The 14823-nt window shown below is 39.0% G+C and overlaps 1 protein-coding gene across 6 annotated transcripts in view; it reads left to right on the top strand.

Annotated features, from left to right (window-relative positions):
- The window catches only part of BTBD7 (BTB domain containing 7), a 113999-nt gene that overhangs the window by 20680 nt on the left and 78496 nt on the right, over positions 1-14823 (top strand). The gene's annotated exons all lie outside the window — the stretch shown is intronic.

Raw genomic sequence — 14823 nt, 5'->3', positions numbered from 1 at the left:
ACAAACAAGTATCTGAGATCAGAATGTCTGTGTTTTTGCCTTCTTTTAATGTGAAATTGGCTAAATACAAAAAGTTTCCCTTCGGCTGAGATCTTGCATATCAGGTTTTATCGAGGAGGGTGTGTGTATGCATAACAACTGATTTACAAACTCCTGATGGTGGGTTTGTAACTGAAGCTCTTTTTTCTTAGTGGGTCCTAATAGCAGTTACTGCTATGTAATTTGTCCATGTTTTTGAAGACTTTTCTTGGTTTGCAGGCAACTTGAGTGTAGCTTTTTGTTGTTGCCATTTTTAAGTTTCTTTCTCTCTGTCTCTCAAAGGATAGTAGTACAATGTATATAGCTAGCTACACTGTTTGTATGATGAAACTCCTGCATGTCATGCTGACTAATCGTGTCTCATTCTTGTACACCGTGTATTGTCTCTTGTCCTATACTTAGATAGTAAGCTCTTTGGGGTAGAGACCATGGTTTTGTTCTATTTGTATGGCACCTAGCACAGTGAGGTCCTGGTCCATGATTAGGGCTCCTAGGCTTTATGGTAATACAACTAATTTGATAATAGTCACAGATATATTGTTAAGATATTTGGAGTCTAATTGACTGCCATCATTTAAGCCACAATCATTTGTTTTTGCAGTTCATTTGTAAGCGTGCCATTTAAACTCTAGTTTACAGATTCTCTGTTTTGTGACCATAGTCTGACTTAATACTGACCTGAAACAGGGAGGCCTTTAACATTTGTCCTTCAATTTTTGTCCCACATAAGTAGACCCATCAAGCAGCGTCAAACTTGTAAAAGGTGATACACTTCTGTCAGGGTTCTTTCCCCACTCTGAACTGTAGGGTACAGATGTGGGGACCCGCATGAAGACCCCCCTAAACTTATTTCTATCAGCTTAGGTTAAAACCTGGTATGCTGCCTCCACCAAGTGATTTAACAAGAAGCAGGGAAAGGACCACTTGGAGTTCCTCCCCCAAAATATCCCCCCAAGCCCTTACACCCCCTTTCCTGGGGAGGCTTGAGAATAATATCCTAACCAATTGGTTACAAAGTGATCAGAGACCCAAACGCCTGAGTCTTGGGACAATGGAAAAATCAGTCAGGTTTTTAAAAGAAGGATTTTATTAAAAGAAAAGGTAAAAATCATTTCTGTAAAATCAGGATGGAAAATAACTTTACAGGATAATCAGATTCAAAGAGCCCAGAGGAACCCCCTCTAGCCTTAGTTTCAAAGTTACAACAAAACAGGGATAAACATCCCTCTGGCAAAGGAAACATTCACAAGTTGAGGAAAATAAGTATAAACTAACACGCCTTGCCTGGCTGTTACTTACAAGTTTGAAATATGAGAGACTTGTTCAGAAAGATTTGGAGAAGATGGATTGATGTCTGGTCCCTCTTAGTCCCAAGAGCGAACACCACCAAAACAAAGAGCACAAACAAAAGCCCCCACCCCCAAAGATATGAAAGTATCTTGTCCCCTTATTGATCCTTTGGGTCAGATGTCAGCCAAGTTACCTGAGCTTCTTAACCCTTTACAGGTAAAAGGATTTTGGTGAACTCTGGCCAGGAGGGATTTTATACTATTGTACACAGGAGGATTGTTACCCTTCCCTTTATAGTTATGGCAACTTCCTACTTTTCTTTAGCAGTGCCACCACTTCATGGTGTATGCAAGATCAGTAGATTATGTTTAAAAAAAAAAATTTTCAGAGATTAATTTCTTGTGACATGGCAAGTCAGTTTTGCAAAACTAGGTACATCTTACAGACATGATCCAATATAATATTGTAAACAGACAGATGCATATCTTGATCTTTATAACAAAAAGGAAAATATCCCTTTATTTGGAAAGATCAAGTAATATAGACAGAATATAGTCTAGTCTAGAATTGTATCCATCTGGTCAACTGTATTTAGCAAGAAGGGGGACTCTCTCCCTTTAAGACTCTAGGTAAGATGTTAAGGGGTGTAGAGTGACTTTCAGAGAAGCAGAAGTCCTTGTGTAATGCAGGGGAATATGTTGCAAGTAGAAGCTAAAGTAAAGTCATTTAAAAAAAGTTTTTGCCAGTGTAAAATGGAAGATTAATTTCCACTAGTTTTGAGATAAAGAATCTTATCACTGATGTAGGAGGCAACACCCCTGATGATTTGTGTTTGAATTTAAAGGAAGAAGCTGAAACAAATCATTACTTGTCCAATTTTATTTCTACCTCATATGGAGCCAATTCATTTGAACTGTATTTTTTTAATACTCGTGCATGAATTATGCTTGCATAGTGAAGCTGTGTGGCCACTTAAGTTCATTTATTAATGGAGTTACCTGAAAGATGATCCTCAGACCTTTGAAAAAATATAGAAATATCTGAATTTTATGGAAGAATGTTAGTTTGCCCAAATGAACAGGTATCACTAGGAGAGCCTGTTTGATCAGGACTTTATTATGACTGGATATAATCAAATCATGCTAATGTAACTGCCATGTGGAGGGAGAGAAATGCGGCTTGTGTCTGCCCAATGTTTCAGAAGAGAGACAGGGCTGGCTTTATGGACTGCGGGGCCTGATTTGAATACCTGGCGGCAGTCCAGGGCTTCGGCAGCACTTCGGCGGCAGGAGGTCCGCTCCAGGTCTTCCGCAGCACTGAAGGACCTCCCACTGCTGAAATGCTGCTGAAGACCAGGAGCAGGGACACCCCCGCCCATACACCCCCTGCCGAAATGCCACCGAAGGACCCCCCTCCCTCCCACAGGAACCGGGTGAGTTTAAAAAAAAAAAATTAAAAAGACGCCCAATTCCCAGGAAGCTGGCCCTGAAGAGAGAGACTAGTATGTTTGTAACATAAGATAGCTTGGAAGGGGTTGGAAGGAGGCGAGGGGTGCCTGTAAACAGTGATTGTTTTCTAGGCAACTTTTATGAAACTATGGGAGATTGCAGAGACACACTGGTGGAACTGTTTCTACAATAAAGAGCTATGTTGTACTTTATTACCTTTTTATATGCACTCCTTTGTAATTTAAATTCCTACTGTTGGATTACATGCTTCTGTTGTAGATGTATTTAGCTATAAGGGTACATAGGGTTCTGATCATCCTCAGTCTGGAGGGAAATTAATATACTGTATTAATAAATAGAAAATGTTTCTTCCTCTTCCCTTCATTCGTGTCAGAACAAAAGGACAGAACAAATGCATAAAGAGAACATCTTGGACTAGTTAGAAGTTTCAGTAGCTCTTGCAGATGAAGCATACCTACAGAAGAACTGCACCTTGACTGAGCATTCGTTCAGCTAAACCACAGAACAGTGCACCTTGCAAAGAAACTGTCAAAAATGTAAATTATGAAAAACAGGTGAAAGGTAAACAGACTTTTGGCTTTGTTTGTATAAAAAAATTCGTCTTCCCAAAGCCTTCCCCCAATCTATTAAAAATGACTTCTAATTGTTTTCCAATTAATATGGAAAATATTACCCCTGAGCTCTTGTTTTTAATATTTAGATCAGCATTTTCATAAGAAAACATAGTGTAAGTGGTACTTGGATCCTGCAGTTCTGTTTGATAGTGTATGTAAAATAAATCCTTTGCTTTGAAAGGAATTGAACTAGAAATCTTGAATAACTAACCACAGGCTGTTTTTTTATTATTATTTTGGTTTATTTGTTTAGATCATGGTAGGATCACTTGTTTGAAAATGAACAGAGCACAAAGTAAACAACTTCGCTCACACAGTTTTTTCTTAGAGGTTAGGCCCTGGTGCCGAGATACCATAAAAACATAAGAATGGTCATAGTGGGTCAGATCAGTGGTCCATCTAGCCCAGTGTCCTGTTTTCTGACAGTGGCCAGTGCCCAGATGCTTCAGAGGGAGTGAACTAAACAAGATAATTATTGAGTGATCCGTCCAGTGTTGCCCTTTCCCAGCTTCAGGCAGTCAGAAGTTTAGGGACACCCAGAGCATAGGGATGCATCCCTGACCATCTTGGCTAATAGCCAATGGTCCTATCCTCTATGAACTTATCTAATTCTTTTTTGAACTCAGTTATACTTTTGGCCTTCACAACATCCCCTGGCAACACGATCTGCAGATTGACTGTATGTTATGTGAAGAAGTACTTTCTTATGTGTGTTTTTTTAAACGTGCTGCCTATTAATTTCATTGGGTGACCCCCTGGTTCTTGTGTTTATGTTAAGAGATAAATAATACTTCCCTATTCATTTTCTCCACACAGTTCATGATTTTTTTATAGACCTCTATCCTATCCCTCTTTAATAATATCTTTTCTAAAATGAACAGTCCGTCTTTTTAATCTCCCTCATATGGAGGCTGTCCCATACCTGTAATCCTTTTTGTTGCTCTTCTCTGTACCTTTTCCAATTCTAATCTTATTTTTTTTGGAGATGAGGCAACCAGAACTGCACACAGTATTCAAAGTGTGTGTGAGAAGCATGGATTTATATAGAGGCATTGATATTTTGTGTCGTATCTCTCCCTTTCCTAATGGTTCCTAACATTCATTTAGCTTTTTTTTGACGGTCCCTTGCATATTGAGCAAATGTTTTCAGAGCACTGTCCACAATGACTCCAAGATCTTTCTTAAGTGGTAATAGCTTATTTAGACCCTTGTCATTTTGTGTGTAATTGGGACTGTTTTCCAATGTGTATTACTTTACACTTATCAACATTGAATTTTATCTGCCACTTTGTTGCCCGAGACCCAGTTTGGTTAGATTCCTTTGTCGCTCTTTGCAGTCAGTTTTGGACTTAACTTTTGAATATGTTGAATAGCACAGGTTCCAGTAGAGATCCTTGGGCAACCACACTGTTTATCACTTTCCATTATGAGAAGTGGCCATTATTACCACCCTTTGCTTCCTGTCTTTTTAGCAAGTTACTGATCCGTGTACTATAAGATAACAACAAAAAATTTTCAGTTAAATAGCTGTATGCTACAAGAGCTTTCTGAGTATTTACCATGAGCATATTATGTATCCCACTTTCTTTCAGAGCTCTTGTGTCCTGTACTGCTACAGCACACCAAGTTTTTTAGCATGCTGTAAGGTTAGCCAACCTTGTTGTGGAACCAGAAATACATATTTTTATTTTGGAGATTTAGCAGCATAATAAGTAACCTCACTGAGTTGATGTGTGCTTGATATTGTGTTACACAAAATAGGTGTATTAAGTTTATCTTCTGTAAGTATATCAGGCAGATAATATAATTAAAACAAAATACTTTTGTCATCGAGAAAATCCTAAATATATGGAGGCTAAAAAAGGAAAGCAGCCTTCTTTTTGTGCTTTGGCAGCACGTTGTGGAACTCTGGATGCTCAGATAAGCATATTAATATATATAATCTAGTTTGTTATAAGAACTATGACAATAGCATTTATTGGGCAAACCTGCTACAATCTATAAAACTATATGTTGAGGCAGGAAAGATGGTCTTATGTTTCAGACTTGAGAATCAGTAGGTCTGAGTTCTGTTCCTGGCTCTGCTGATTCCTTCCTCTGGCCTGGTCTACACTACGTGCTTAAACCGATTTTAGCAGCGTTAAACCGATTTTACCCGTCCACACTACAAGGCCCTTTATATCGATATAAAGGGCTCTTTAAATCGATTTCTGTACTCCTCCCCGACGAGAGGAGTAGCGCTAAAATCGGTATTACCATATTGGATTAGGGTTAGTGTGGCTGCAAATTGACGGTATTGGCCTCCGGGCGGTATCCCACAGTGCACCACTGTGACCGCTCTGGACAGCAATCTCAGCTCGGATGCAGTGGCCAGGTAAACAGGAAAAGCCCCACGAAATTTTGATTTTCATTTCTTGTTTGCCCAGCTTGGAGCTCTGATCAGCACGGGTGGCAATGCAGTCCCAAATCCAAAAAGAGCTCCAGCATGGACTGTACAGGAGATACTGGATCTGATCGCTGTATTGAGAGACAAATCTGTTCTATCAAAGCTCCGTTACAGAAGACGAAATGCCAAAGCGTTTGAAAAAAAAAAATCTACAGGCTACACGGTGCTGCGTGACAAGCGTAACAGGAAGCCAGAGACTCAAATGGACACTCATGGAGGGAGGGAGGGGGTATTGAGGACTTGAGCTATCCCACAGTCCCCAGCAGTCTCCGAAAAGTATTTGCATTCTTGGCTGGGCTCCCAATGCCTGTAGGTTCAAACACATTGTCCGGCATGGTTCAGGGAATAGCTCGTCAATTTACTCCCCCGCCCCCCACGTGAGAGAAAAGGGAAAGAAATCATTTATTGACTTCTTTCAATGTCACCCTATGTCTACTGAATGCTTCTGGTAGACGCGATGCTGCAGCAGTGAAGAGAAGTATCCGCTCCTCTCCCCTCCCCAGTGGCAGACGGTGCAGTAGGACTGGTAACCGTCCTTCTTATCAACCCGTGAGTGCTCCTGGCTGGCTTCAGGTGAGGCTGGCCGAGGGCGCCTGGGTGAAAATAGGAATGACTTCTGGTCATTCCCAGTAGATGTTACAGAACGGCTGGTAACCGTCTTCATCATAGCAACTGGGGGCTGAGCTTCAATCAGCCCCCTCCCTTTCATGTGAAAAGATTCTGTACTGCCTGGACTATCATAGCAGTGGGATGCTGGGCTCCTCTCCCCCATACTGCTTAATGTCCTGCCTGGACTATTATAGCACCGGGAGGCTGCCTCCCCCTCGTTTTATGTCACTAAAAACTCGGTGTTTCTTATTCCTGCATTCTTTATTACTTCATGACACAAATGGGGGGGGGGACACTGCCACGGTAGCCCAGGAAGGTTGGGGGAGAAGGGAAGCAACGGGTGGGGTTGTTGCAGGGGCACCCCCCCCGTGAATGGCATGTAGCTCATCATTTCTGCGGGATCTGACACAGAGCAGCTGTACTCTCTGATACACTGCTTCTCTAGTACATTTGCCCCATATTCTAGGCAGGTCTGACTCTATTTATTTTTAGAAACCATAAAGGAGGGATTGACTCGGGGAGTCATTCCCAGTTTTGCTTTTGCGCCCCCGGCCAATCTCAGCCAGGGGCACCCATGATAGCAGCAGACAGCACAGAAGGACAGATAACCATCATCTCATTGCCAAATTACACTGGCAGCTGACGATACAGAAAGACTGGTAACCATCTCTGCTATCATGCAAAAGCAAATGAATGCTGCTGTGTAGCGCTGGAGTATCGCCTCTGTCCGCGGCATCCAGTACACATACGGTGACTGTAAAGAAGAAAAAAAAAAAAAGCTGAATGGGCTCCATGGTTGCTGTGCTATGGCGTCTGCCAGGGCAATCCAGGGAAAGAGGGCGCGAAATGATTGTCTGCCATTGCTTTCCTGGAGGAAGGAATGACCGACGACATTTACCCAGAATCACCCGCGACAATGATTTTTGCCCCATCAGCCACTGGGCTCTCAACCCAGAATTCTAAGGGGCAGGGGAGACTGTGGGAACTATGGGATAGCTCTGGAATAGCTACCCACAGTGCAACACTCCGGAAATCGGCGCTAGCCTCGGACCATGGACGCACACCACTGAATTAATGTGCTTAGTGTGACCGCGTGCACTCAACTTTATACAATCTGTTTTATAAAACCGGTTTATGTAAAATCGGAATAATCCTGTAGTGTAGACGTACCCTCTACTTCTCAAAATTTTGTACTGGTGATCCCTTTCACAAAGCAAGCCTCTGAATGCAAACGCCCCTTATAAATTCAAAACACTCTTTATATTTAACACTATTATAAATGCTGGAGGCAAAGCAGGGTTTGGGGTGGAGGCTGACAGCTCATGACCCCCCCCATAATAACCTCACAACCCCCAGTTTGAGAACCCCATCTCTATTACTTTAGGAAAATCAGAGAGACAGAATTGGTGAGGTATAAAATATACCTTGTTTCTCTAATATCCTGAGACCAGCACGGCCAAAATACTACTGCATACTCATACTCACTTAGGAAGTTATTTATAACTCCCTCTGTTACTTCTCTGATCAATCTATAAAATGGGAATAATACTTACCTATTTTATGAGGTATCGTGAGACATTTAGATATTAGTGTTAAACCCCATAGAAATGCCTATAAATAAAAGCAAATCTATTTTGGTGGCCCAGAACATAAGAATTCTGAATTGCCTTTGTTCATGTGCTTGTTTGTATGCCAATTCCAAGAAAACTGTTAGTTAATTTCTGTTTTGTATGATAGTGTTAGTATAAGCTCTGAGAACAAACCAAACGTGCACATCTACCCTTAAGAGTTCTTTCAAATTTGAATTGTGAAAGGCTTTAACAAGTCTTAATCTTCTTCACATCTTTTGAAGAATGGATTTCCTCAGTGCATAAGAGAGCTGCTGCTTTTTGGAGTTGAAGATGCCATATATCTATAATTTTTTAAAAATCTGTTTAGGTTTGGGTAATCAACTTACTGATGCTTACTAAATCGTTAGCACTGTAAACATACTGTACAAGAACCCCAACCCCTTCTCTAGTAGATTTTTTTACCACTAAAAGATTTTTTGAGTCTTAAGACATTTTTTTTTTTTTGGGAACTTTGACTATGATGTGCTTGTGCTGATAATAGTGGCTTTTGCCTTGCGCAGTGTTTCTAAGAAAGTTGGGCTGCATATTTGAAAACTAATTATAGCAGTTGCCAAACAAAATGGCTGAAGCTAGTTCTATGCTGAGGAAAATATAAACCTGAGTCTCAGATATTTGACTCAATTAGAATGAAGACTTATCATATAGCTGTTAGTTTTTTTTCAAGGGGAAAAAAAATCTGTCCAAGCAGTTTCCTACTTTGGTTTAAGCTTTAACTGATTCTTCCTGGAAAAATCATACAGTAAACAAGACTTATGGTTATATAACACACACACATATGCTTTAAAACCAGCAGTATATTTTATAAATATACAAGAAATTTAAAAGCACAAAATGTTTTCAACTTTGTTTTTATCAGCCTGAAATATTCCATGACAATTATATTGTCCATCTTTACTTTGCTAATGCCCCTGCAGCATATTAATTGTATTAAAAAGAGGATTTACTTATTCTATTTTGTGTACTTAAAAAAAACAGAAAAAGAATACTTCCTTTTGATTTGCCCAGAATGTCTTTTGAATTTCAGATTTTTCCAAAATATACCACAGTAGCGTATTATGTCAGAAGACATTGTAAATGCCAGAGATCAGCTAAAATTAGGGGGATTTTCCTCGTTTTTCATGTTCTTTGTAAAGGTGTGCAGTTAGACTTGGAACTGTTCAGAGAGATTTGCATAGGGTTTTTTTTTGCGGGGGGTGGATATCTTTAATGCTGTTGCATACCAGAGATGTAAAGACATTTTGTCTTTGAGTCAGATAAAATTAAGCAACTTTCTAAAAATGAAAAGTTACTGCAGAAGACATGCAGTCATGTGTGTAATTTGAACAGAAGTCCTAGAAGGTAAAAAGGGTGGCTTTTTGTTGAATTTGCTAGACAGAAAAATGCTTCATGTTGATCAACTTCTCAAATGAAATATGAATTATTAAAGTCTGCATGTAAATCTGATCTATGCAAGTAGGTTGATTTTTAAGGTTAGAGCACGTGTAACAAGCTGGAAGGAGTGCTGTGATAAGATTGAGATTCAATTTGTCAGTATATTAAAACATTAAATTGCTTAGGGGTAGCTTGGTACAATATATAGGGACTTTGTACTGCTATTGTATTAGGCTGCTGTATAGCACAGCATTTTACTGTTGGTTTTGTTCTTCTGTCTGGCCAGTTATATAAATGCTGCCCTTTTGGGGTGTGGGCATCAAAATCCTTGCATTTAGTATTTCCTGTTAAGATTTTTTGATTGCTGCTAGGACAGGATGGGTGTTTGAGTCACTTTGCAGACCATCCCAGATTATCATTTTGAGCTGCATTGATCTGGTGTTGGGTGTCAAATTCCAACTTTGCCTAATGTGAATGGCCTTGAAAAGTTGACTACTTTTTGTAAATACACCCTCTATTTTCTTTCTCTTGTGTAATGCACCTTCAAGGCTACACATGTGACACTGTGGATGAGGAAAGCTTGGATGTTGTTCTCACCACTATGGCACCAGAGAGCTTTGCTGGTGTTTCCTTCTCATTTAAGCCTTGTTGTGAAGGCCTTAGAATGAAGGACCAGGGTTACTGTGTGTTTTCGTTTTTTGTTTTTCTCCTCCAGTTTGTAAAACACCACTTTTTTACAGGGAAAGGGTTACTTTTTTATCTTAACTTCATAAAGGAGCACATTGTCCAAAGCTTGTAATTCTTCAAGAAAGCCAGAAGAATAGTCTTTCCTAGTACAACTAACTAATTAGGCCTACTCTTTGTACTTGCTCCTTAGTTACCTCTGATACACTTTTATGCCTAGTATGAAGTTTAGCGCAAGCTAGTTTGAATGTGCAGGTTTCTTAATGGTCAGAAATGTAGATTTAACTGTCCTTTCTACTGTGACTTTGCTTACCATTTTGATGCAGAGAACTGTGCAACAGCCTCCTTTGCAAGCACAGACTTGGAGCTATAGATTTGGACTTTCAGGTTTTTGATGCTAAACGAGAAGGATAAACTCAAGATTACTTTCCATCAGCTATGTTTCTTCCTCTTTTGGTCTAAACCTATGACCTTGATATTTGTGGTCAAGCTAGGTAATTGAAAGGTTCCGTAGTTTCTCTAGGTTTTTTACTGTTGTGTTCAAATGCTTTAACTACATCAAGCCAGATTTCTACAAGATTAACAGTAGTGTCAGCCTGTAGTTGGTTGGGCCCCTCCAAAATCTCCTTCAGTTGGTTTTGTTGTATAGCACCTTCTGTAAAGTTCCTTTTTAGTGTAAATATGCTATATTTTGCAAATGTATGACATTTATGATTGGACCTTGCCTTTCAGATGTTACCTCACTCATATTGTCACTAATGTCCTCGAACCGACATGTCTACAACTACACTGCATATAGTTGTTTTTATGGTATAATCACAGCGCTGTGCTATTTCTTGTCTGTCTTAAAGTTAATGCATGAAAATGGAATCTTAATGTGTTACTTGATACTAAGTCTAAGGAATTGTTGGGTGAACCAAACACTATAATATCCCTAGCCTAGACAAAAGCAATAAGAAACAAGTATGTAATTTATGCAGCTGGGATTCCTAACTCTGAACATGAGTTCTTACTGTGGCCAAAAGGCTAATGTGATCCTTGGAGCTATAAACAACACTGTCGAACAGGAATAGGGAGAGGCTGTATTACCTCTTTGTTTGGCACTGATGTGATCACTGCTGGACTAGAATGTCTAGCTTTAGTGTCCACAGTTCAGGAAGGATATTGATCAATTAGGGTTCAGTGAAGAGCCACAAAAATGATTAAAGTTTTGGACAACATGCCTTATGATAGACTCAAGGAGCTCGATCTATTTATTTTAACAGAAGCTCAGACTATATGATCACAGTGGTCCCTTCTGGCTTTATAATCTGTGAACTCTTTTTTGCTCTCTGTGTAAAATGTGTTCATTTTCAGTGGTTCCCAAACTTGAACAACCTGTGAACTCCTTTCACTAAAATGTCAAGTCTCGTGAACCCCCTCCTAAAAATGAATATTTCCAGGATTTTCTCCTTTACCTGAGTATAAATTATAAAAGCAGTGATCTTGTTAATATGCAATTTGTTTTTATAACGTGCTTATTACACACTATTAATTATTTATCATTACAGTATTTTTATTACATTATGAAAACAGCAACACTCTTCCAAGATCTCACTTTCGTAACTTGTATCACTTTGAATAAACTTGCTATAAGACAAGGCTCCTCTGTTTCATCAAGGAGTATCAGATGTGAAACAGCATAAAGGTATTTAAGAAGCCAACTCAAAGAGTTCCTCCTACACAGGCATTCAGGTCTTGAGCAGTCCAGGCAAACAACACACGTTACAACAAAGCTTAAACTTGTTCTTCATAATTTTAAAAACAATAGTAGCTGCCTATTTAATTTTAAAAACAGCAAAAAATGTCCACCTCCTTTTCCATTTCTTATAAGGACTCTTGAAATTTAAATCTCCTCAGTGTGATAGATATGCTTGCTTTGATCTGCTTAGCTCTTGGAAGTCCAGGGTCTCTGAGCTGCTGGCCCTGTGCTGCCCAGGGTCCCTAGGGACAGCTGTCCGCTATTAGGGAATTTTTTCCTGAGAACCCTAGTTTGGGAACCACTGATTTAAATAATAGAAATAAAAGCACATCGTTTTGGTGTTAAGTAACTTACTAGTCTGTTCAGTTTTAAGAGTAGGACATTTCATGATTCTCTGGCGATAACTCCAATTCCAGAAGAAATATATAGAAGAAAAACAAGCTTTCAAAATATGAGGGGGAGGAAAATATCAAATCTTCTGTTGTTGGCAGTACTTCATGTTTTTACACTTTGTACCTCTTAATTAAATCCCAGTGGTTAACAGAAAATTGCATGAAAATGTGGTGTTAATAGATGACTTGTATACAAAAGCATGGCTGTTACCCAAAGTTCAGTCTACACACAGTTTTTGTGTTATGAAAGTTTCAGGTCCAGTGACTTTCAGCAGTCAGCCCAGATCCCTCAGATGTTAGACCCTTATATATTCTCTGGTTTTGAAAAAAATGGGAAGCTTGTTATATTTCAGGCGTAGCGGCTGACTTTGACTGGACTTGTTAGATTTTTATCTTTCTTTTTCATTTAAGTAACTGTTTAATCTGTAAGCCCCTCCTTGCCTTCCAAATGGTGTTCGAGAGCACAGTTGAGGCTTCTGACCAAATCGGATATTGCCATTTTCATGAGTCTCAATCTCTACTTTCAAATACTAGTTAGTGCATTGCAGACTTGATACCAAGAAGTTGGACACAGTCACTTAACTCTTGTATATGTTCATGTATTCTATATGGTGTCCACTATCCTTTTTCTGGATGTTTTCCATCCTCAAAGGTCAGCAAGTCATTCCAGTTCTCTTTTTAATAGCAAATAATTAAATGAATCTATATAAACTTCAGAAATACAGCTTTCTCTTCTTCCCCCACCCCACAAAATGAGAAACATTAGTTCTGTGAACAAAAATTCCACATCCAGGACTTTTTGTTTCCCGGCAATATATATTATCAAACACCTAAAACAATCAAAGGAGGGAAGCTTCATATTCCATTTGGGTGTGATAACTGGTGTAAGGAGAGATGAAAATCTTCAATTTATAATTGAATGTTGAATACATGTTTATGATTTGCCATAGCTTTCTGCTGTGTCCATTGATCTCCATATGTGGCTGATCTTCACCACAGTGTATCAAAGGCATCAGTATCGAACATCTCTATGGTTTGGCTGAGATTTTCAGCTAGATGGATGATTTCAGTTCATACCTGGAAGGCTGACTGCTGTCAAGTTCAGATGTAAAGATGTGGCCCTTATGCTAAGTACGCTACTATATTACTGATTTAACCAAAAAGTAATTTTAATAGGCTGAAAATAATCAATTAAGATTTACTAAAGTATTCCATTATACTTACAGTTCATATATGCAGTTAATGACCATACTGACATGAACATTCAACAACTTTGACCTATAAGATATAATTGACTATATATAAGTAATTTAAATATATTCTAATTACATACTTTCTTTCATACTTCTATATCTTGGGCTAAATAATTCTTTCAATATAAACATTACAAATATGCAGCCCTTTCCACATATATCTCTGTGCTATTTGCATGGTAGCTGGTGAAACTCCTGTGGTTTCTGTAAAAATGGCCATGCAACACCAGAAAGCAACTTCAAGAACAACAAAGAGACTGCTGAAAAGGAGATAAAACAGCAGACTTTCAAGTGGGAGGTTTTGGTCAAGTTATGCAAAGCGTATTTTACTAGATGTTTCACTAAATTGCTCCCACGCTGATGATTTTTTCACATTAGATATTCTAGATTTGTTGAAAAGATTCATTTTGATTATTAATAGTATTTAGAATATATATAGCATCTAATATTTTTGTAATCTGTCTCTGGCTGAAATTTGCTTGCAAGTTTGGGAAGTTTTAGCAACTACTTTTTAGTCAATGTATGCAACACTTGAGCAGCTTTAAATATTTATGAATTCTATTATATCATGTAAATTTACAGGCCACAGCATTAAAGATATCCACCCCCCGCTCATCCAAATATTTCATTGACTTCAGTGGGGACTTTGGGTACCCAAGAAACTTACACCAAGAATTTTCAGTCAATTGCAATATAAGGACTTGTTACTTACTGTATGGTGTCTAGTGCCTTCTGCAAGGGTGCTGAGCATCCTCAACTTCCATTGAATCACTGTCTTGAGGGTACTCAGCACTTTTCAGGATCAATCCTCAAGTACAACTAACACAAAAGAAAAATAGGGCTGAGGGAACAGAATTTAAATGACTCTTTATAATTGTCAGTAGCTGTGACAGCTTTATGTCATGATATTTAAGAACAGAAACAAGAGAACCTTGTAACCTTTGCTCTTTAGTTATGCATCCTGAAAGGCACTACAGTTGCTGAATAGAGAGCGTAAGAAAACCAGAGTATCTTGTTTTATAGAAACTAAATCTACTTATAATTAAACCAAATTTTGGAGTTAACAGAAAAAAAGTTCACACTGTCATGGTCTTCTGTTTGACAGGTTTTTCTGAGCCCCTATGCTGTTTGAGACAGTTTTTTTTCCCCCCCTCTGTTGCTTATGTACAGAGCTTGAAAAACTTAAACTTATTGGCCCAAGCCCTAAACCTTCTAACTAGAAAGAAGACTGCTAGTACTGTCCTCCACCTTTTTCCCCCCCACTACACTCAAAGTCATGCCTTC

This window comes from Gopherus flavomarginatus, chromosome 5 (genome assembly GCF_025201925.1).
Source record: "Gopherus flavomarginatus isolate rGopFla2 chromosome 5, rGopFla2.mat.asm, whole genome shotgun sequence".
Classification (NCBI taxonomy): Eukaryota; Metazoa; Chordata; order Testudines; family Testudinidae; genus Gopherus; species Gopherus flavomarginatus.
This window is presented reverse-complemented; position numbering and strand designations above follow the sequence as displayed.